This window comes from Diabrotica virgifera, chromosome 9 (assembly GCF_917563875.1).
Source record: "Diabrotica virgifera virgifera chromosome 9, PGI_DIABVI_V3a".
NCBI lineage: Eukaryota > Metazoa > Arthropoda > Insecta > Coleoptera > Chrysomelidae > Diabrotica > Diabrotica virgifera.
In genome coordinates, this window is record NC_065451.1 from 172,220,037 (window position 1) to 172,242,898 (window position 22,862).

The window sequence follows — 22,862 nt, forward strand, 5'->3', positions numbered from 1 at the left end:
CTGGTGTCGGTATTCCAGAAACGGGTTCCAATAACCACAATTCGGGTTCAGTTAATTGTGCGTTTCAAAATTCTAGTTTTTTGAGTAGAAATCAGGAAAAAACGGTTCTATTAGCAACGGTAACGGTATGTGTGTTAAATAGTCCTTTACAAAATGCAACGGCGCGGTTTATTTTGGACAACGGTAGTCAGTGTAATCTTTTGACCACGGAATGTTGTAAAAAACTAGGTCTTAGATATACAAAAATTAATTCTTCGGTACAAGGTTTGGGACAAAACTCTCAGTCGGTAAGGGGAGTAACGGACATTATTATCGCTTCGCGTTTTGATCAGACTAAAAAATACGATGTTCAAGCTTTAGTTATTGATCATATTACAGATAAATTGCCAAAAACGAAATTAAATTTGCAAACTTTATCGGAATTTAAAAATTTACAATTAGCGGACGATAAGTTTTTTGAACCTAAATCAATCGATGGCATAATCGGTGCGCAGTTTTTTCCTATTCTTTTTGGCGGTAATCGGATTTTGAGTTCTTCAGGTTTAGGGGCGGCTTTAGAAACAACGTTCGGGTATGTTATTATGGGTCAGGTGGATACGGAATATTCCACTCCCATAAATTTGCTCACTTTAAGGGAAGAAACATCGATTGAACAAATTTTGACAAAATTTTGGGAATTAGAGCAGGTTCCAAAACGGGAAATTCCGGATTTAGACGCTATAGAATGTGAAAATATTTATAAAACCACGGTTTCCAGGGATATATCGGGCCGGTTTACTGTTGCATTACCTTTTAAATGTTCACCAAAAAATTTGGGAAATTCAAGGGTTTCGGCGGAAAATCGGTTAAAAACCTTGGAAAAACGGTTAACAAAATCGGACAGCTTGCGTGCGGATTACAATAAAATTATGCAGGATTTTTTGGATCAAGGATACTTAAAATTATTGGAAAAAGAAGATTGTGACTTATCCTATTATATTAGTCATCACCCTGTAATAAAATTAGAGAGTTTAAGTACACCTATACGTATCGTATTGGATGCATCTTGCCCTTCAGACAGTGATGTCTCCTTGAATGATTTATTGCATAGCGGGCCTAAACTGCAGGCGGACATATGCACTTTATTAATAAATTTTCGGCTTTTTCCAGTAGCATTGAGTTCGGATTTAAAAAAGATGTTTTTACAAATAAAATTAGTACAAGATCACTGGCGGTTTCAAAGAATATTATGGAGATTTGATCCAAACGAGGAAATAAAAACGTATGAATTTACGGTGGTTGCGTTCGGTTTAAGGTCGTCACCTTTTTTAGCGCTACGGACGGTTCAGCAATTGATAAATGAAGATGGCAAAGATTATCCTTTAGCTAAAAAATATATTTCTTCGGGGCTATATATGGATGATTTTTTAACGAGTGTTCCGGACGAAATTGAAGCTAAAGAATTATATAATCAATCGGTAAATCTCTTCAAAGGTGGTTGTTTTGACTTAGTTAAATGGTCGACTAATTTGGACAATTTGTTATCAGAAATTCCGCTGGAAAAACGTTTACAAAATTCGGTTACATTTAAATCGGAGACTAAAGTTTTAGGGATGCAATGGGATCCGCAGAGGGATGTTTTGAACTATAGGTTAACCACCCCCGATAAAAATTGTACAAAACGTAAGATTTTATCTCTTACTGCAAAATGTTATGATCCTATTGGTCTGATTGCTCCATTTATTTTGCATTTAAAGTTAATGATCAGGGAGTTATGGCAACTAAAATTGGGTTGGGATGACTCACCCCCGGATACGATTAAAAAATCATGGGAAAAGGTATGCAATGAATGGCAAGATTTTTCAAAATTTGAGGTCCCTAGACATGTAGGAGCCATGAGGGATGTTCCGATTAGGATTTTGGGGTTTGCGGATGCAAGTCAAGACGGTTACGGTGGGGTAGTTTATTTAAGGGTTGTAAATTCTAGCGGTGAAGTGAGTGTGAGACTGGTTGCTGCAAAATCGAGATGTGCACCTTTAAAAAAGACCATGACCATTCCGAAGCTAGAATTATGCGCGGCTTTGTTGTTATCATCTTTGCTGAAATTAATATTTGAAAATTATAGCAAACTTACTCATATTTCACAACTAGTTGCGTATTCTGATTCGACCACGGTGGTGAGTTGGTTAACTTCGGCAAATACCAAAGATATTTTTGTAGCTAATCGAGTGCAGCAAATTAAAGAAAACCTTCCTAATATTTCATGGCAACATATTGAAGGTAAAAATAATCCCGCGGACTGCTTGTCAAGAGGGTTGACACCCTCACAATTAATAAATCATGAACTTTGGTTACAAGGTCCTAGTTGGATAAAATTACGGGAATCGGACTGGCCTTCTTCAATATTAGAATCGGATATTTCGGAGGTTAAGGTTTTGGTTATTGAGGAGGAGAAGCAGGGTGAAAAAATTCATCCCTTACTTGAATTGGTTGAACGTCATTCTAGCTGGCATAAAATTTTACGGATTACGGTTCGGGTTTTAATGTTGTTAAAATTAATTCCTGTGCAAAAATTAATTACGGCTACTGCGCTAAGAACAGCAGAATGTTATTTAATTCAGTTAATTCAGTTAAAACATTTTGAAACTGAAATAAAAATGATAAAAGAAAACAAACAATGTAAAACACAGCTTAAGAAATTACGGCCATTTTTACAAGACGGTTTACTTATGGTGGGGGGACGACTTAATAATTCATCCCTTAGTTTTCGGGAAAACATCCACTAATTTTACCGGGAAAAGAAACGTTAGTTGAACGGATTGTTGATTTTTATCATATAATTTATATGCATACGGGGGCATATTTGCTTGAAGCTTTATTGCGTCAAAAGTATTGGATTCTTGGGGCAAGAAATCTTATAAGAAATCGGGTTTTTAAATGCAATCGTTGTTTTAGAAATAAACCGAAAATTTTGACACCGCTTATGGCAGATTTACCGGTATCGAGGGTTACTGCTACTAAACCCTTTTTACACGTAGGGGTTGACTATTTTGGGCCAATAAATATTACATTAGGTAAAAAACGTAATGCGGCGGTTCATAAATCGTATTGTTTATTAGCGGTTTGTTTAAGCACAAAAGCGGTTCATTTAGAATTGGTGAGTTCTTTAAGCACACCACATTTTATGCAAGCATTTAAAAGACTTTTAGCAAGAAGGGGCCCATGCAAGGTTTTGTATTCTGATCAGGGATCATCTTTTGTTTGTGCGAAAACGGTTTTAAGTGAAATTAATCGGTTTGCTAGTTCGGAAGAATATCAAAATGCACTGTTATGTGAATTAAATTTGAACGGTGTGGAATGGAAATTTATAAGTCCACAAAGTCCGAGTCACGGGGGTCTTTGGGAAAGTAATGTAAAGAGCGCTAAGTCGCATCTCTATAAGGTCATAGGGGATCAGTTGTTAACATATGAAGAGTTAAATACTCTATTAATTCAAATAGAGGCAATCTTAAATTCGAGACCTCTTTGTCGTCGACCAACTGATTCATCTCAAATATCGGTATTAACTCCATCACATTTTTTAAATTTAACACCGTTAGGAAGTTTGCCGGCCGACGATTTAACAGATTTAAATATAAACCGGTTAGATAGGTTCCAGTTAATCGATCGAATGGTGCAAGATTTCTGGAAAAGGTGGCGTTTGGAATATTTGACTACCTTACAAACTAGAGAAAAATGGAATATAGATTTGCCTAATGTTAAAATCGGAACGGTTGTTATTTTAAAGGTAGACAATGTACCTACACTTTGTTGGCCGTTGGCCATTGTTACTGAGGTTCATCCGGGTAAAGACGGAGTTGTTAGAAATGTTACTGTAAAAACTTCGAAAGGGACATTTACACGACCAGTTTTAAAGTTATGCCCTCTTCCGAATCAATAAATTTACAGTAATATCTTTTGTATATAGTTATAGGTATTTTTCATTAGAATTTATTTATTTTTTTTCGATTATTTTTTTTTGAGTTACGGTAATTAACTCTGAAAATTTTGGTATATTAATTTATGCCTGGTCCTTTGAGTATTTATTTGGAACTAGTTTTTTTTTTTATTGTGTTTTCGGCACAAATTGCATACAGATTTGGCTGAAAAATGGGTTTTTCAGGGCGGGGGCTATGTTTGCGCCAATATGAATATATATTTCATTTATTTTGATTCGGGAACGTCTTGGCAACACCGTTCTAAGTAAGCATAATCTTCTGTCCTTTATGTTAAGTCAGTCAGTCGTTAACATACATACGGTCGGAACGTATAGTACACCTTGACAATTTTAATTTGATTTTGTGTGTGTTTTCCGTGAGACAAATTGACGATACCAGACAACATATTTTCGGTAAGTTCCCTTCTTTTATCCCATCCTTCATTTTCCTTAATGCCACCGAAAATAGTGCTTCAACATTTAACAACACGAAGAAAATCTAAGAAAATCTCGGTAAGTTATTATTATTAAATATTTTCCATTTGGTTTTCCTAAAAGCCAAAACACAATATATTATTAAAAAATCACTTTAACACTTTTCCTCTTTTCTCGATTGAGTATTAGTTTTTGTTGTACATATAAATTATTACAATCACTGAATACATAGTTAGTGAAAAAATTATCAGTAATAATTGCACAAGAGCTCTGAAATTATTGAATTTTTCCCGAGTGACACTTTGACAGTTTTAATTTCACGAGCCGAAGGCGAGTGAAATTATGTCAAAGTGTCACGAGAGCAAAAATTATATATTAATTTCAGAGGTCGAGTGCAATTTGTTGCGATTATTTCATGAATAAAACTGTTCAAAACCAAAACCTTATTGTAACTTATTTATGTAAGTACCATTAAACGCACAGTTTTTATAAATATTTGACGATTGAAAGCCTTCACTTTTAAAATTTTTAAAACATTAATTGTCATTAATGTCACTGAATGTATTTTTTCATAGCAACGAAGGGCATCTGACGTAATATGCTTAACCACGGGAGATTATCAAAAATTATCACCTTAATTTGCATCTCTGTAGCTTTCTATTGGTCAGAATATCATATGAATGAAATAATCACATTTATTAACTGAATTAATAATTTGCAATTATACAAATAACAGTTATCCAAGAACATTCAAAAGCAATCTCTTTAAGTTAATGATGACATTTTCAAGTAGAATGACATTCTAGTATTGTTTACATATCTATACCAGTGTGAATTTTACTACACGTAATTTGCCGTGTAAAGACAGAAAAAGTAGGGATAGCCGTAAAATATTTGCGAATTATGTACCGATGGCCTTAATTTGAAGTTCATTTAATCATTAAATGAACTATCCTTAAATAAAGTCATCCCAGGAATGACATCTCTAAAATCATGAAAATACCAGTTTGAACCATTGGTTTTTGAAATAAAATGATTAGGAAATAAACTCTTGTAAGATTTTTTTTCTTTCTAAGTAATAAAATAAAATCTGTTTTCTGAAGACTCACTGTTTAAATGAATTACAAATGACGGGGATAGAAGTTTAGAAAGAATTTGCTGAAAATCATAAGAAAGAAAAGAGAAGATAAAATTTTACTGGAATGAATTATGGTGAGAAACAGGCGAAGGGGAAACATGTGTTAGGATACATTAGAGTCAGTAATAATAGAGCTGTTGAGGTTAGAAACAAATTAATAAGAGAATTGAATAAACGTAGAGACAGGGAAGCCAAGAGAGATGAGCGAGCCACGGTAAAAAGTGAAGAGAGAGCCCTGGTAAACAGTGAAGAAAACAAAAAAAAAATAAAAAAAAAACGGAAAACGCTGCATATATTGTGTACGGCATAAATGCATATGTACGGGTTTTTTATCAAGGTTGAATTTATTAAAAAAAAATAGAATTTTGAAAATTTTTACAATAGAGATGAAGGAAAACATTACGTCTTTGGTCGACACCTGGCCCTTACATCGTCGGGACCTGGTAAAATCTATCTGCTCTACCGCCCTTTTGGCCAGCCTGGGTAGAGGTTAGAGAGAGATTCTGAGAAACCAATGAAGAAGAGAAACCAGAAAAAAAGTAAACAAAAATTTACCGACCAAGTAACAAAATTTAGCTAAACTTACCGACTGAATAGTAAAAACCAGTACTAGTATTAGATAACATACCTACTTGAAATCAACTAGGAGCAAACACTTCAGAACTACGTGTGACAGTAAATCCATATATTGGTGGGTTATAAATTCACTATTATTTTGTTATCAGATGAAGATATCAGAAGTAATAAAGTTACTAATTGTTTTGTGGAAATGATGCGTACTTGTATTGCGAAAGCTTAATGACTCATTCAAATAATAGGCAACGAAAACCCGACAAGAAAAACAAAAACAACATGAAAAACTCTTGTAGGTGAATCAAAAATATTATTTCATTTAAATATGGGGAATAATCCAGTTCGTCAATAAGATATTAAAAACCTATATTGTTTAATACGATGGGCTTCAATTTAGTAAAACTACCTGGAAATTTCTGTATTTGATATCAAGGATTTTTATAGAGTTGCGTTTAGTTTGGAATTACGCAGCATGAAAGCATCGACTTAAATTGGTAAAATGTATTAAAAAGTTATCTCAACACTCCAAGCATTAATGGTGCTTGTGGAAATTTTATGCTATTTAATAGGAATTAACAGGCAAAATAATACGTACCCTATTCCTTTCCTACCCAACACTTACCATAATTTACCAGTTTCTCAAACCAACTCACCAACCGACCTGGTAAGTGTGGTGTTTAAGTGCAAACCCCCTCGCAGCATGAAAAGACATTCTCAAGAAAAACCCTCAGTCCCCGTCAGCTCGCTTGTTCTCAACCAAGGTAGCGGTAACATCAACCAAGGTAGACAGTGGGCAGAGGGTGCGAAAAATTTCTGGATTGTAGGTGGCAGGCTCGGATCTAGAAATTCATAATAGAGGGGGCCAGACTTACCTCAAATACAGTAATGCCACAGCTACCGATATTCCGTAAATCTACTGAATACCTGTCAAAACTACCGATCTACCTAATTCTCTTTTTTTTTCTAGCGAAAAATAAAAATTCTTAATTTTCAAATTAATCTGCCGAATTCTTTTTCTACCGAAAAATCAAAATTATTAGAAAATTTTTTTAGCGGATAGATTTGGCAACAGAGTTTAGTCAATCTTCAAGAATTTCTGAATTGCTTTTACCAGCTTGTGACACAATGTGCGAACCAGCAGATACAGATTTATCGATATCAATTTTATGACCAGTCCTTTGTCCTTTTATATTATGATTTTGGGAGTAAAATGTATCTACCTGAATCTGAATCAGGGCCGGATTTAAGGGGGGGTAGGCTGGGCAGCTGCCCGGGGCCCCCACATTTCGGAGGCCCCCACAAAGCCCCAAACATAAGAGGTTCAATTAAACAGATATTGGCAGGAGATACAGGAACTCGACATCGACAATGTATGTCAAGTATAAAATGAAGGAGTGTAGAAGTGATAATATAATACATTGTTCATCGTTATGTTTTTCACCTTCCACCGGCTGATAGTCCAATTAATGAAGCTTAAAATAGGACAAAACCTCGCAATTTTTACAGAATGGATCGATTTGCTTGAAAATTTGAAAATTAGTAGTGGATAGTCCAAGGATCAAAAGCTATATGATTCCATGGGGTGGTTCCCCATTACCATGGGGGTGGTTGCCACTCCATCTCGGGGATGGAAATTTTTTATTATATTTTTACCGCAAAAGTTGGTAAAAACATTCATTCTAAGCAAAAAACGTTATATACATTTTTTTTGATAAAATTAATAGTTTTCGATTTATTCGCTATTAATCGAAAGTGTTAGTTTTATATAAAAAAAAAATCAATGTTTTTCGATATACTCATTTACGATTCACTCAATTTTTGCCGTAGAAAAAATTTTTTCAAACCAAGTTATTGGGAATGAAATAACCTACAATTTCATATTCATTCATACTCATTCCAATTTTGGATTTTTATATCGTTTTGGAAAATTGGAAAATTTAACTCTCATTGAAATTGAAGCTCACTCACCAAAGCTTGCCAACATTTATAGCAATCATTTAGATGAAAACTTATGTGTCCATCTGGTACAGTTTGTAAGATTCTTCAATTCATTTAAAGAGGAAATCAGCTCATCAAATATAAGCAAAGAACTTCAAATGTACCAACTGCTAAAAGAAAAGAATATGAATGATACTTTTCCAAATGTTGAGGTGACACTTTGTTTATATTTAGTTCTGACAACGGCGTAACCAGGATGATCCTAAGGGGGGGTTACAACTTCAAAATGGCTTGGTTTGTCAACAACACATAATGATGTTAAGCGTATAGAGCTCAAAGTAGACCCCAATTGGGGGAGGTTATAACCCCCAAACCCCCCTCTGGGTACGCCTATGAGTTCTGATGCTAACTCTCTGCAGTGGATAGAGATCATTCTCAAAATTTAAGTTAATTAAAAATCGACTTCGACAGTCTACGATGGGCCAAGAGTGTTTAAATCATCTCTCTATAATGAGCATTGGCCACGATGTCTTAATGGAACTAGATATGTCCCACATAATCAAGAAATTTTTAATTAAGATATCTCGAAAAGTTCCCGGACTTTAACCATACATCTTACTATTATTTTTAATATTTTACTGTAGCAAGTTACAGCTCTTGTACTTTTTATTATTTAAAAATATATTTATAAAAGTAGATCAACATTTTTTAATGGTAGGAGGTAGGGCCCCCACACCAATTCTGCCCAGGGGCCCCACTGCCTTAAATCCGGCTCTGATCTGAATAGTGAATACTAAAGGATTGTGGCTTATTTTGATATAGAAGATAACTCCAAATTAAAAATAGTATTTATATTAAAATCTTATAACAGGAGAAATTTACTTTGCACCTTTTTAACTTACAGTATTTCGACATAACTAAAAACCATTAAAAAATTTTTTATAATAAATTATAGATTATAAAGTGTAAAAAATCATGTTTTTGCCTATAAAACATTCCTTGTAGATTTTAGAGAAAAACGTTTCAAATAAATATTCTAGATCTTAATAGTTTCTAATTTGAAATACATAAACAATTGGAGATAATTGCAAAAAACCCTTATTCAAGAATTCTTGAATTGCTTTTACCAGCTTGTGACACAATGTGCGAACCAGAAGATACGGATTTACCGATATCAATTTTATGACCAGTCCTTTGTCCTTTTATATTATGATTTTGGGAGTAAAATGTATCTACCTGAATCTGAATAGTGAATACTAAAGGATTGTGGCTTATTTTGATAAGGAAGATAATTCCAAATTAAAAATAGTATATAAAATATCATTTTTGTTATTCTTTAAATTAAGAAAAATATTTCCGTTGTTTATGGTTCCACCAGTACCCAAACAAATGCGCCTGCAGATTATTTTTCAGAGAAGGGTGTTTTATTAGATTTTATGGCTTCTTTCAATTCTTTGGAAGCGGTTGTCGTGTAATTAATGTTGTACTGATGGCTTAAAGTTTAGAGTTAATAGAAAAAATAATAAATAATAAAACAATACTTATAGACTAAATACAATAGGGGGTCCATGGACCCGTTGACCCCCCTGTATGCGCGCCTGGTAGGTGGCTACCAATAACATTGCACACAATTACGCATAATGTAAGAACCTTATCTAAAGATGAGAAAATGACGGAACTGGGGGAAGAACTCAAATGTGAAATAAAATATTATAAGAATTAGCGAAGGCAAAAGAAATGGTGAAGATCAGGTCATACTAAAATCAGGCAACCTATTCCACTATAATGGGGAAACAGAATCGACAACTGGAGAAATAGGTTTATTAGTACAAAAAATACAGAACATTGACCCAATTTTCGCAAGAGTTATGTATATAAATCTTAGACTGAATACGAGATACAATCTGAAAATAATCCAGATATACGCCCCTACCAACAATTACGAAGACGAACTTGTTGAAGCCTTCTTGGCAGAGTAAGACTCAAAGATGACAAAGTTTCCCTAAATATTATAAAAACTATTGAAAATATAAAACAGGGGGACTCTGTTACGCAGACGACACAATACTGCTAGTCCAGGATGAACATGGTCTGCAAAAACTAGCTGACAGATTTAACATAAGAGCAAAAGAATGTAATGAGGTAAGCTCAACTAAGAAATCTAAGACAATAGTAATTAGAAAAGAACCAGTCAGATATAAAATAGAAATTGATGGCATCAGTATTGAACAAGTAATGAAAATAATAAAATCTGCACTTAGCGTTCGTTGACTACGAAAAAGCATTTGACAGCGTGGAAATGTGGGCAATAGAAAAAGCTATAAACAATTGTCAAATAGATTCCAGATACAGAATGCTAATACATAATATATATAAGAAAGCAACAATGACAGTACAATTGGAGGAAACCACAAAACCCATACCAATTAACAGAGGAGTGCGACAGGGAGATGTTATTTCTCCTAAACTATTTACATTAGCACTGGAAGATGTTTTCAAAACAATGGAATGGACAAACATGGAAATAAACATAAATGGAAAGAAACTAAACCACCTAAGATATGCAGACGATGTAGTAGTCATAGCATCAAGTTTTGAAGAACTACAAACCATACTAACCGAACTAGCAAATGAATCCGAACAAATAGGTCTAAAAATGAATTTTGCCAAAACAAAAACAATGACAAACACACAAGACAATAGAAACGTAATACTAAACGACACCACAATAGAAGCGGTTAATGATTATATATATTTGGGACAGATTACCCAGATTGACCGGCTTGCTAAGGATGCTACCCATGCTGGATTATATTTACCTATATTCACACTGGATGACTTACAGCTACATTATAATAACACAACTTTAATAAAATGAAAAGAAAAATGGAAAAAAATAGCAGCGAACTCAAATAATCAGTATTATACTATCCACCCTACCTTACCACAAGATATTTCCTATATTTTTAAATACGCAATGTCGAAGAAGACTACAGCGACAATAACTCGTCTGAAAACCAATCACGGCGCATTCCCAGCTCACTTAGCTAAGTTAAATACTATCCCTTCTGGGTTATGCTTATGTGATAATATATCACAATGTGACATCAACCATATTCTTTTCAAGTGCGGTAAACATAAGTCTGAAACAGATCAGCTCTATTTAAAATTAACAGATCTTAAAATTCAGACTCCCATAAACATCACCCATTTACTTTCTTTAGATAGTAGAGAAATATTTGAGCTAATATGTAACTTTCTTTTTAAAGTTGGATATATTATTTAAAAACCAATAACCTTTACTACCATTCTGTGGCTAAAGGACTAGCTTCCAAGCCAACTCTTCAAACACACACACACACACACATATACACACATGGGACAGATTATAAAAATAAATAAGGAAAACCAAACAGCGGAGGTAAAAAGAAGGGTCAGATTAGCCTGGGCAGGATTTGGAAAATTAAAATGGGTCCTAAAGAATAAAAAAATACAACAATACTTAAAAACAAGAGTGTTTGACCAGTGCATACTCCCAATTCTCACATACGCATGCCAAACATGGACCTTGACCAAGGCAAACATGGATAAAATAATAAAGACACAAAGAGCCATGGAGAGAGCAATGTTAGGAGTAAAATTGACAGACAAAAAGCAAAACAACTGGGTCAGAAATAGAACAAAAGTCAAAGACGCAGGCCAACATATAACCAGGCTAAAATGGAGCTTCGCAGGTCATAACGCTAGACAAACGGACAATAGGTGGAATAGCACGATACAACAATGGAGACCATGGACAGGAAAGAGAGCAAGAGGACGACCCCAGATGAGATGGGGAGACGACATTAAAAAGATAGGAGGAACGCACTGGAAACAGAAAGCACTAAACAGAAGCGAATGGAGGAAACTGGGGGAAGCCTATGTTCAGAATTGGACGAATTAAAGGGCAAAAGAAGAAGAAGAAGAATGGAAATAAAATACCTTGGAATTACACTGTCCAGCTATGGGGACCTATGTAGACTAAGAATTGAGAGATCAAGTAAAAATAGCAAATAGACTGACAAGATGCATTAACAACTCTGTATGGGGAAACTGTCATTTTAATATTGATATAAAGTCAAGGATTTATAAAGCCAGTGTAAGACTAATAATCATCAGAAACAAGACCCGATACAGTCACAACACAAAGACTACTGGAAATGGTAGGGATGGGAGTACTGAGAAGAATTAATAAAGGAAATACTCTGAGACACTGAAAGAGGAGTGAAGACATTAGCCATTAGTAGAAAATGTACTGTACAGTGTGTAAACGAATGGACACTAAATAAAAAATGAGATAAATACATAGGCAGAATGGGGGATACTCTTATGGTCAAGATAGCAAGAGATAAATCACCAATCGGCAGAAGAACCATTGGACGACAGCGTAAAAGATGTAGTGACAACCTTCCATAGAGGTATCAATCCGCCAATGAACAAGCACAATTGCTTATAAAAAGAAGAAGAAGAAAAGCTAAAAGTACACTTGATTCTAAAAGAAAAATATAAAATTATCTATGTAAAAACTTACCGCGACACAGAAAAATCTGAGAAAACCCATAGCTTTTTACAATCCAAATTGTTTTAAATAATATTATTAATCTGACACAAACACATACAACGTATGACGACTAAGTCAAGGAACTAAATGACAATTGTTTTATTCGCTTTGCTACAATTCGTGATTCACAATTTAATGAGCATGGGAAAATAACAGTATACAAATTGTTTAATATTTTGTAGTTTTGCTATATTCTTAAAAAAACATGAGTCTCCCTTTAGTACCCAATAGTTTGTGGCGATTCATCGTAGGTGGGAATAACGTTTGAGAAACTCCATCGGAAGATTCATATACACAATGTTAAATAATGTTTATTAGTCAGCCAAAACAGGTTTCTTTGCATATGAATTAACTGGAGCGAGGAGAAATGTTTCTGTTTATTTGGTTTAATTATCATTATTTTAATAGATTAAACTACAAACATCGGAAAAGTCTAGGGATATTTTTAGAAAGAGACGTAATTTCTTCTTTAATTATTTTGAATAAATAATATTCGATTTGTAGACCAGGGCGCATCTGTAAAAATAATAGTACATTTGGACGTTGAGAGGTGACTCAAATTTTTTTGCAGAAATTGCTTGAAAATATATCAAGTAATAATATTTGAGTTATCCTCCCTCTCAAAAAGGTCCGGAACATTCTTTAAATAATCAAAATGTCAGAAAATTAAGGAAAAATTCGATTTTTTTCTTCGTTTTTTGATTATAACTCATTTATAAGTTAATATAACTCGAATATAAGTATTCATTTCCTAGAAAAGTTGTACTAACATAAAAGTTGCGTAATTACATTTCCTACAACATAGAATTGGTTAAAAATTTAAAAAATAGTCACCCTTGTTGCAAAATAGCAATAATTGCGAAAAAACTATACAAAAACAAGTATTCGCATTTTACGTTTTTCAACCATTTATGTTACACTTATGACCCTCATATTTCACCCAGAAAAACTTTATGATACAGTAAAACAATAATGTCAATTTCATTAAGATCGGTTTAATAGATTTTGCAAAATAAATTTTGCAATCCAGCTTTCGTAAAAAAAATTCATTTGTTCAAAATGTTACAGGACTGAAAATAAAGCAGATAACAAGTTGAAATTTTTTTTGCGTCTACTGTACCTTTCATTTGCAATTTTGTAAAATTAAAATCGATTAACATCACGGCGGCAGGAATTTTTTTAAATAAACATTAATTATTGGTGCTACCCACAGGACAGCGGATAGTTTGCTCTGATTGGGCATTCCAATGACCTTTGATAATGATTGATACATTTTAATTTTTATTAAATTTCGATATAAATAAATAAATTTGTTTATTGCAAAATAAAAACACATACTCTATCCTTTGAAATAACACTTTTATTAGCAAAAACTTTCTTCGTTCATATATTTTAACTTAAAACATAAAAGTTTATTATTTTTAAACATATGCAATTGTTTAAACAATATTTCACAAACAATAATAAAATTAGTTTGATTTTTGTGGAATTAAAATATTAAAATACAACAAAATATAGAGTAAGAAAATAATATATTAGATAAACATTGAAAGAAATTTTGGTGGAAATCCACTTGTGTGAATCGAACACCGCTGTCCTGCGCGTAGCACCAAAAATTATTGTTTATTTAAAAAATTTCCTGACGCCGTGGTAATTAATCGATTTTAATTTTGCAAATTGCAAATGAAAGGTGCCGTACACTTCTATAAGTAAAAAAAAGTTCAACTTGCTATCTGCTTTATTTTCAGTCCTGCAACATTTTGAAAAAATGATTTTTTTTTGCTCTAGCTGGATTGCAAAATTTATTTTGCAAAATCTATTGAACCGATCTTAATGGAATTTACAGTGTTGTTTAACTGTATCATAAAGTTTTTTTGGATGAAACATGAAGGTCCCAAGTGTAGCACAAATGGTTGAAAAACGTAAAATGCGAATACTTGTTTTTGTATGGTTTTTTCGCAATTATTGCTATTTTGCAACTAGGGTGACTATGTTTTAAATTTTTAACCAATTCTATTTTGTAGGAAATTTAATTACGCAACTTTTATGTCAGTACAACTTTTCTCGAAAATGAATACTTTTAAAGTTATAATCAAAAAACGAAGCAAAAAATCGAATTTTTCCTTAATTTTTTGACATTTTGATTATTTAAACAATGTTCCGAACCTTTTTGAGAGGGAGGATAACTCAAATATTATTATTTGGTTTATTTTCAAGCAATTTCTGCAAAAAAATTTGAGTCACCTCTCAACGTCCATCTCAAAACAGATGCGCCCTGGACTATTGTAGTGTTTAGTAGTATTTAATATACAACAAAATTTGATGAAATGTCAAAAATACCGAGAATACCTTTCAGAAACGTCAAAAATATCGAGAAGTAGGTACAATTAATAATAAAAAAAATAAGGTCGTTATAAAATATGGTCGTAATAAGAAGAAACAAAATGAGAAAATATCGCGTCCACCCTGGTTTATTAGGCTCTACATACATCTACACACACCTAAACTTATATGGAATCACCTGATATTTCTTATTATTTCGTGCGAATTAAAAAAAACGAACACACGAAGTCAAACAACATTTATTTTAAAGCAATTTAATACCAAATACATAACAATTAAATAAAACAATAAAGTATTTAACAAACAAATTGAAATTAGTTGTTTTAAAGTCAATAGCATAAAAAATTTCAATGTAAAACGAATAACGTTTAAATTGTTGTTATTTATTTTTTGTGTTTTTTGGTAGTCAGTATTATCACCTCTAGTCCTTATGCAAGCTTTAGTTTGCGTGGGCACGCTCCTAATAAAATTATCAATATTTTGTTGTGGTAGGTTGCTCCATCCTTCAAGAGCACCTTGTACTGGCCGTGAGGTGTTTTGTGGATTATCCTGGTGAGCTCTAATTTTTCTTTTAAGCATATCCCACAAATTCTTTATAGGGTTAAGCTCGGGTGAGAAAGCAGGCCACTTAAACAAGGGCCACTGCCACTCCAAACAAACTTCTGCTTCAACGATGTCTCTAGTCATTCTAATAGTATGTGGAGGTCCATTATCATGCACAAAAATTAAATTTTCTCCTATTGCACCTCTCCAGAGCCTACAGGTTATCCACATACCTGTGAAGTTCATTGGATGAAAATTAAAGGAGTTTTTTTATGGATCACAATTTCTCTCCAGAACATTACACTTCCTCTTGTATATTTGTGAACAGATCTGACAGTTTTCGTTCTTGCTTGTTTTCCTCGACCTCCAAGTACACGATTTCGTGGGTCATCTGATTTTACACAAATCCTGACTTTTTCCTGAAAATAGCACATTTTGTCAATTCCCAATTTTCCAGTTTTGGTGGTGAAGACACCAATTTAGGCGGTCAGTCTTTTGCTGCCTGGCTAACTCGGGAACCCATAACTGTCTCCAGCTGTATGCTTCTTGGCACGAACTCTTCTTCTTATCGTTTCAACTGAAAGAGTTACACCTGTAGCTTCCAAAAGCTGCCTTTGGAGCTGCAGGTGAGAAATGGTTGGGTGTCTTCCAGCTGAATGGACGATTAAACGATCATGGCGGGCCGTTATTACTTTTTGGCGCCTTTCTCTTGCTTTATTTTTGAGCTTTCCTAGTCCTGTTACCTAGCATAGGTTTTGGACAGAACGCCCTTTGTTACGTCTAGCTCTACAGCTATGTTCCTCTGAGAACATTACTTGCTCCACAAGACCAATAATCAGAGTTAAGAAGAAGAAGAGAAAACCAATAATCTTTCCCCGTTGTAAGTTCTCTATAACCCCATATGACGCATATTTTAGTTTTTGGACGCAAAAGTTAGTTTATTTATTTTCGTTTAATTTGCAACTCAAGCAAATAACCTATACCATACCGAGCTGTACTATCTGATTGTCTTATAGATTTGTTTATTTTCAATAAAAACCTTTATTCTTCGCAATAATAACAAGTTTTTTCAAAAGAAATAAATATTACTTTGAAATACATTTTGATTCCATACAAGTTTGTGTGTGTGTGTGTACATCTACCGTTCATATATAAAATGATATTGTCAATACCCTGTTGAGGTACGTTTGCTCATTCTTCTATCAGACGTTCTCAGAAACGAAACCATGTTACCCATACATATGTTACCCATATGTGGAGTAATTCTTCGTTGAAGCATGTCGCATATGCTCGATGAGATTCAGGTCGGGGGATTGTGCTGGTCAAGACTATACATCAATACCTTCGTTGGTAAGCCACTATGTCACTAGGCGTGCGACATGTGAACGAGCATTATCATGCATGAGGTGGAAGTTTGACCATCCGCATCAGCAAACGGATTAACGATTGGTTGTAGAATGGTGTTGAGGTACTGCTGAGATGCAAGGAAGCGGTTTGAAAAACGATGTCCGTTCTGCTATCGACTATTATTCCACTCCATACCATTACTGCACCACCTCTGTATGTGTAAACGTCCTGAACATGTTTTAAGCGTTCTACATTTACAGATCGTTTCCACACTCTTACTCTACGAGAATCTGGATGCAGTTCAAATCTAGATTTGTCGGAGAATAAAATTCTGGCCTAATCAGTTGCATACCACTTTTAATATTCTTGACACCACTCTAATCTTGCAGCGCGATTGCCTCGGAGATGGGGGTGGATATCTCAGTGGCCTTGGATTGTGTAGATTGGCTTCATGGAGACTATTTCCTACAGTATCACAGCCTATAGTTACCTGGTGTGCCGTCTACAAGTCGCTAACCAATTCAGGTGCTGTAATTGTTGGTTGTCTTCTAGCGGTTAACACCAAAAATCAGTCTTGAGCTGCACTTGTGGTGCGCTCACGTCCTAGATGACGTTAGGCTGGACTTCCAGTATCACAAAAATACAGTTGCACAAGTTTGACTTGAATGTTTGAACTTGACTTGAATGTTTGAACTTGACTTGAATGTTTGAACTTGACTTGAGTTTGACTTAATTTCAAGTCGAACTCAAGTCAATCCTTCTGACAAATAATTCAAGTCAAGTCAAACTGGTCAATCGTACAGGTTTGAAAATTCAAACTGTTTGTCAAACTAGTTTGAAAGAGTTTGAAAAATAATTTATTTAGTAGATATACTTTTTTGTCGAGATTGACATGTTAGTTGCTAATTAAGATAAGAAAATTAATATTACAATGAGTGCCACTTAAAAGTATCTTGATACAGGAAGCGATTATAATCAAATAGGGTAAATTTTTTGAAAATGATTCCTGCATGTATGCTTTGAATTGCTTGCTGGTAAGTTTCGTTTTATCAATATAACTTTTTTATATTAGAGTGTCACTAGATTAAAACAAAGAATTCGTTAGATAGTTTTTTTATCATACCAAGTGCAATTTAATCTACTTTGGAAGCTTAAAAGTATTACGTTACGCAAGTTGGGGGAGGGTAACGCAAGTTAGTAAATGGACTAATTAAACATCTAAGATCTAACAATATCACGAGAAAAGCCAAATGCAAAATATACAAAACCCTGATAGAACCCGTCCTTATATATGGATCAGAGACATGGACACTGTCGAAAAGCGATTATAAGGGAGCGAAAGAAAATGACCTATGGCGCAGAAGATATAATTTTGAACTATACGCAACATACAACGAACCCGAGGTCATAACATCCTTAAAAATCAGACGTCTGCGTTGGATGGGCCATGTTAAACGGATATTGGAGACCGAAACACTAAAACATATAATGAAGCAAACACCAGTAGGGAGAAAGTCAAAGGGAAGAACCAAACTTAGATACATGGAACAAGGCCTGAAAACACTTGAGATTACCAATTGAAAGAACAAAGCAAGGAACAGAACAGAATGGCGGAAAATCCTAGAACAAGCCATTGTTTTTTAACTTAAATAAAAAAAAATCGAAATCACAATCGCCCAACTTTTCAACTTTCGTTTATATTTTACATAGAACCCCTGGATTTTATTATATTGCCCCCTCACGCTCCGCTCATGTTACAATAGGCCAATAATATTCAAGTGAAGAAATCTTAAAATTTGTCTAAAAGATCAAGCACAGTAACACATTTGGCAATAAATAGCTGGACCGTTCTTCACAACAAAAGATGAAAAGGTACACATGGGATAAAGAGGTTGTAAAATTGTGTTACTACGATACTTGAACGGCCCCTTTTTAACAAAAATTTATGAAGGAAAAACAAAATATTATATTTTTGATAGACTAGGTTTAATGATTTTTTTGCGACTTTGCAATGTCGTCTTAAAGAATTAGTTCACTTATTGTCATTTTATAACACTGTTCTTTATTTTTACATAATACAAGTATGTACTTTTCAATTTTCATTGTTTTGAAATAACCTGCCGCAATATCAAATAAATCAGTATATTTATTTTTCTTAATTAATTCTACTTCAACTACAGATTTATTTCTCTTAATTTTTTCAGTGGAAGAGAAGAGGTGCCTTCAAAATCAGACTCAATTTGATCTGGTACTTGTTCTGAGCCGAAAAATATTCAGGTTCAGATATTATTAAAAGTAAGAACAAAAAAAGGATACCAAATGGGAGAAAAACAACTTAAAATAATCTGCTATGCAGACGACGCAATACTAATCTCTCAAAGTGAAGATGATTTACAACGTATGCTGCACGAATTTAATATAACCGCTAGAAAATTTAACATGTTAATTTCCCCAAAAAAGACTAAATGCATGGTTATAACAGCAGATCTAATAAGGTGTAAATTAGAGCTGGAGGGTCAAATAATAGAACAAGTCATGGAGTTTAAATATCTAGGCATCACACTATGCAGCTACGGAAAGCTCGAAACAGAAGTGGAAGATCAGGTGAATAAAGCACAGCCGCAGGTTGCCTGAATGAAACAATATGGAGAAATAAAAACATCGGAAAAGAAGTGAAAGGCAGAATTTACAAAACAGTCATCAGACCAATAATGACATACGCGGCAGAAACACGACCTGATACAGAAAGGACAAAAAGAATGCTAGAAACAGCAGAGATGAAAACATTGCGAAAAATCGATGGTAAGACGCTGTGGGATAGAGCTAGAAGTGCAGATATACGAAGGAGATGCAAGGTGGACAACATTAATAACTGGGCGAAAAGCAGAAGAGTAGAATGGAACGACCACATAAGCCGAATGACAACAAATAGAGTAGTAAGGACGGCGAGAGACGGTTCCCCAATAGGAAGACGATCAGTGGGAAGACCACGAAAAAGATGGAATGACAACTTACTGGAGGCACATTGAAGAACAGACAGAGTCATGTCTATATAAAAAGAAGAAGAAGAGAAGATATTATTTCACAAAGCACACACTTCAAAACGAACGTAATAAACAAGCCAAGCACATACTTCTTAATATGAACTACAAACTAATTTGAGGAGTAGCAGAGTACATATTCAGACCTATCCAAATAAGTCAAAACAAAAGTCAGTAAGTACCCTCTTAATTAGAAATGGAAATAAACACGTTGCGCAATATGATATTCAAACTTCAAACTGTTTGAAAAAGTTTGACTTCAAGTCAAACCTAAAGATATCGAAATCAAGTCAAGTCAAACTTTTTTACAAAAAAAGTTTGGTTTTCAAGTCAAGTCAAGTTTGTTGAATAAAATCAAACTAGTTTGACTTGATACATCTTTACACAAAAATGCCACTGCAATTGACTTATAACACTTTGGGGGACTCCCATACGCTCAACTACATTAGTTTGCCGCGTGCCACATTAAAGAAGACCTACAGCTCTATTTATCTCATCCAAAGTTAAGTGACGTGGTTTCATGATAAAAACAATATTTTCAATACACTAACTATAAAAGAACTTTATAGCATGAACAAAATCGAAACTAGCAGAATATTGAATGTAGTGTAAAACATCGAGTTTGACTCTTTCCTGTAAAAAGCATTGTCAAATATTCGTTATCACTTTTGCCGTGTCTTTCACTCACAAAAATCTACAGGAAGAGCCACTATTGGCTGGAGGGAATGCACAAATGCACATGAATTAGCAGGAATCATTAGTTACGAGAAAACAGGGTAACACACTTTGGAACTAAAATAATTACTGTTTTATAGTTTTATGACAAAACATATGTGTGACATCTTCACAGAACCTTAAAATAAAAAATATTGCGAGCAACAAAAAGTACAAAAAGTTTGTTATTATGTTTCAAATTGAGGTTTTAAAGAATATATTGCTATAATTTACCAAATACAACAAGAATTGTTCCGTTGTTATTTTAGACGTAAAAACATGACTCAAATGAAGAGTTTAACGACAACAAGGCATACAAGATATTAAGACTAACACAATAGATTGTGGCGCAGATTTAAAAAAAAACATTTACAAAATATTTTATTCCTAATAGCAGGAAATTAAAAAAGATATCTAATACAAATATATAACCTTAATTGGAACTGATAATGTTATACATATAAAAGAAATATTCTAAACGGCGTCACATATCTTAGTTTAAAATCTAAAAATAAAAATGTACTAATCGTGATTTGGTGATAATCCTTTTTATTAGGTGGATCAACCCTAGTGTGCTACCTTCACGTACACATATTAATCTTTATCTATTCTGTATTTGGTAATAATATGTCAATAAAGGATTATTACATACTATAAAGGTCGCGTCATTTGGCTGACTTCATTTGCCACACATTTTTGAATGTGTAAAAATTGTATGGTAGGGGTGTCCAAGCGGGGATTTTTGCAGTTACTCGAGCGCGTCAGATTATTACATGGGGAGAAACCTTGTACCCTGAAAATGTACCTCTACCATATATTGGCTCTTAATGCAGGAAGAGGGGGGGGGCGAAAAAAAATCTATCCTTAGAAAAACTCGAAATCGTCATATTAAGATAAGGTAAGTTAAGTACATGCAAAACAGTGTATATTTGTAGTATTTACTCGCTACATGTGAGCTTGGCGTAAGGAAATGGGTGAGTGCCAAAGTTTCACAACAAAAAGCAAACATTTCGCGAAATGAATGACAAATCGAAAAACTAAAAAATACGTAGTCAATATTTTTGAAAAATCTCTCGAATGGCACCAAACACGACACCCCACGGAGGTGGGATGGGGGGTTACTTTAAAATCTTAAATGGGAGCCACCATTTTTTATTGCAGATTTGAATTCCTTACGTAAAAATAAGTAACTTTTATTCGAGACATATTTTCTAATTATGGATAGATGGCGCTATAATCTAAAAAAAAACGATTGTTGGAAATGGAAAATTAAATTAAAAATGGACAAGTCCCCACTAAAATGGAAAACTTTACTAGACTTTTTTGGATTTAGGACGTACTCCTCACAACCAATAGGTCCCCAAAGCGCTCGAGTGACTGCACATTTAGCATACTTTGCTCCCCCACCATAGAACTCGTGTATAACTCTTAAAAAAGTAGGAAAACTTCCAATAAAAAGCAAGTCACAGGCGTAAAAACGGAGCAAAATATTTAATATCTGAAAAGTACATAACATATAGGTACATCAAATTGGTTCGAGGATCAAAGAACACAAAACCCACCACAATACGGAGAGCAGTTGAATAACGTAGGCATTTTGAAAACTAGAATTGTACATAATTGTACACACAACAATATAAATGTTATTGTAAAGCTCTTCAATCATATATTTATTTATAAGTATCATATTTATAAGTATCATATTTTATTTAAAGTCTATGTTGTGAAGCCGTTCCCGAATGAAAAAATTCTGACTCCTGTCTGGCTTTTTTGCGGACTGCTGTTCAAAAATGTTTCGCTTAACCCGGCATTGGTCGCTATTCTCACGGTTTCAGAATATTGCACACAACTTTTCCCTGGTAAATTACATATTATGCTGTAGTTCCTTCCTTCTAGTCTCCTAATTATCCTGCCTCTACAATCGAATAGACTCGTCTGCTCAGATAGTACTACATTCTTTCACGGTTTTTGCTCTAAATTTTAAAGAACCGCTTGGATTGACATGAAATTTGGCATACGTATAGCTTACATGTCAAAAAAAAAGTGATATTGTGCCGATGTGTGCTTTTGCCCTGGGGGTGACTTTCACCCCCTCTTGGGGGTGAAAAAATATATGTCCAAATTAAGTCCTGAAATGGGTAAACTGACTAATTTTAAGTAACTTTTGTTCTATAGAGCTTTTTCGCCAAGTCAACACTTTTCGAGTTATTTGCGAGTGAATGTTCATTTTTCAAC

The 22,862-nt window shown here is 34.0% G+C and overlaps 1 protein-coding gene across 8 annotated transcripts in view; it reads right to left on the bottom strand.

Annotated features, from left to right (window-relative positions):
- LOC126892114 (ancylostoma secreted protein-like) overlaps nt 1-22,862 on the bottom strand; it is a 328,099-nt gene that overhangs the window by 90,531 nt on the left and 214,706 nt on the right. The window contains exon 1 of one of the 8 annotated variants that reach the window (XM_050661587.1): nt 6,157-6,250. The exons of 5 other annotated variants lie outside the window; for them this stretch is intronic. The gene's annotated coding sequence lies outside the window, so the exon portion shown is untranslated. Of the gene's footprint in view, nt 1-6,114; nt 6,251-22,862 lie in introns of those variants that run through there. 2 more of the 8 variants (XM_050661586.1, XM_050661588.1) reach the window with 2 other exon arrangements.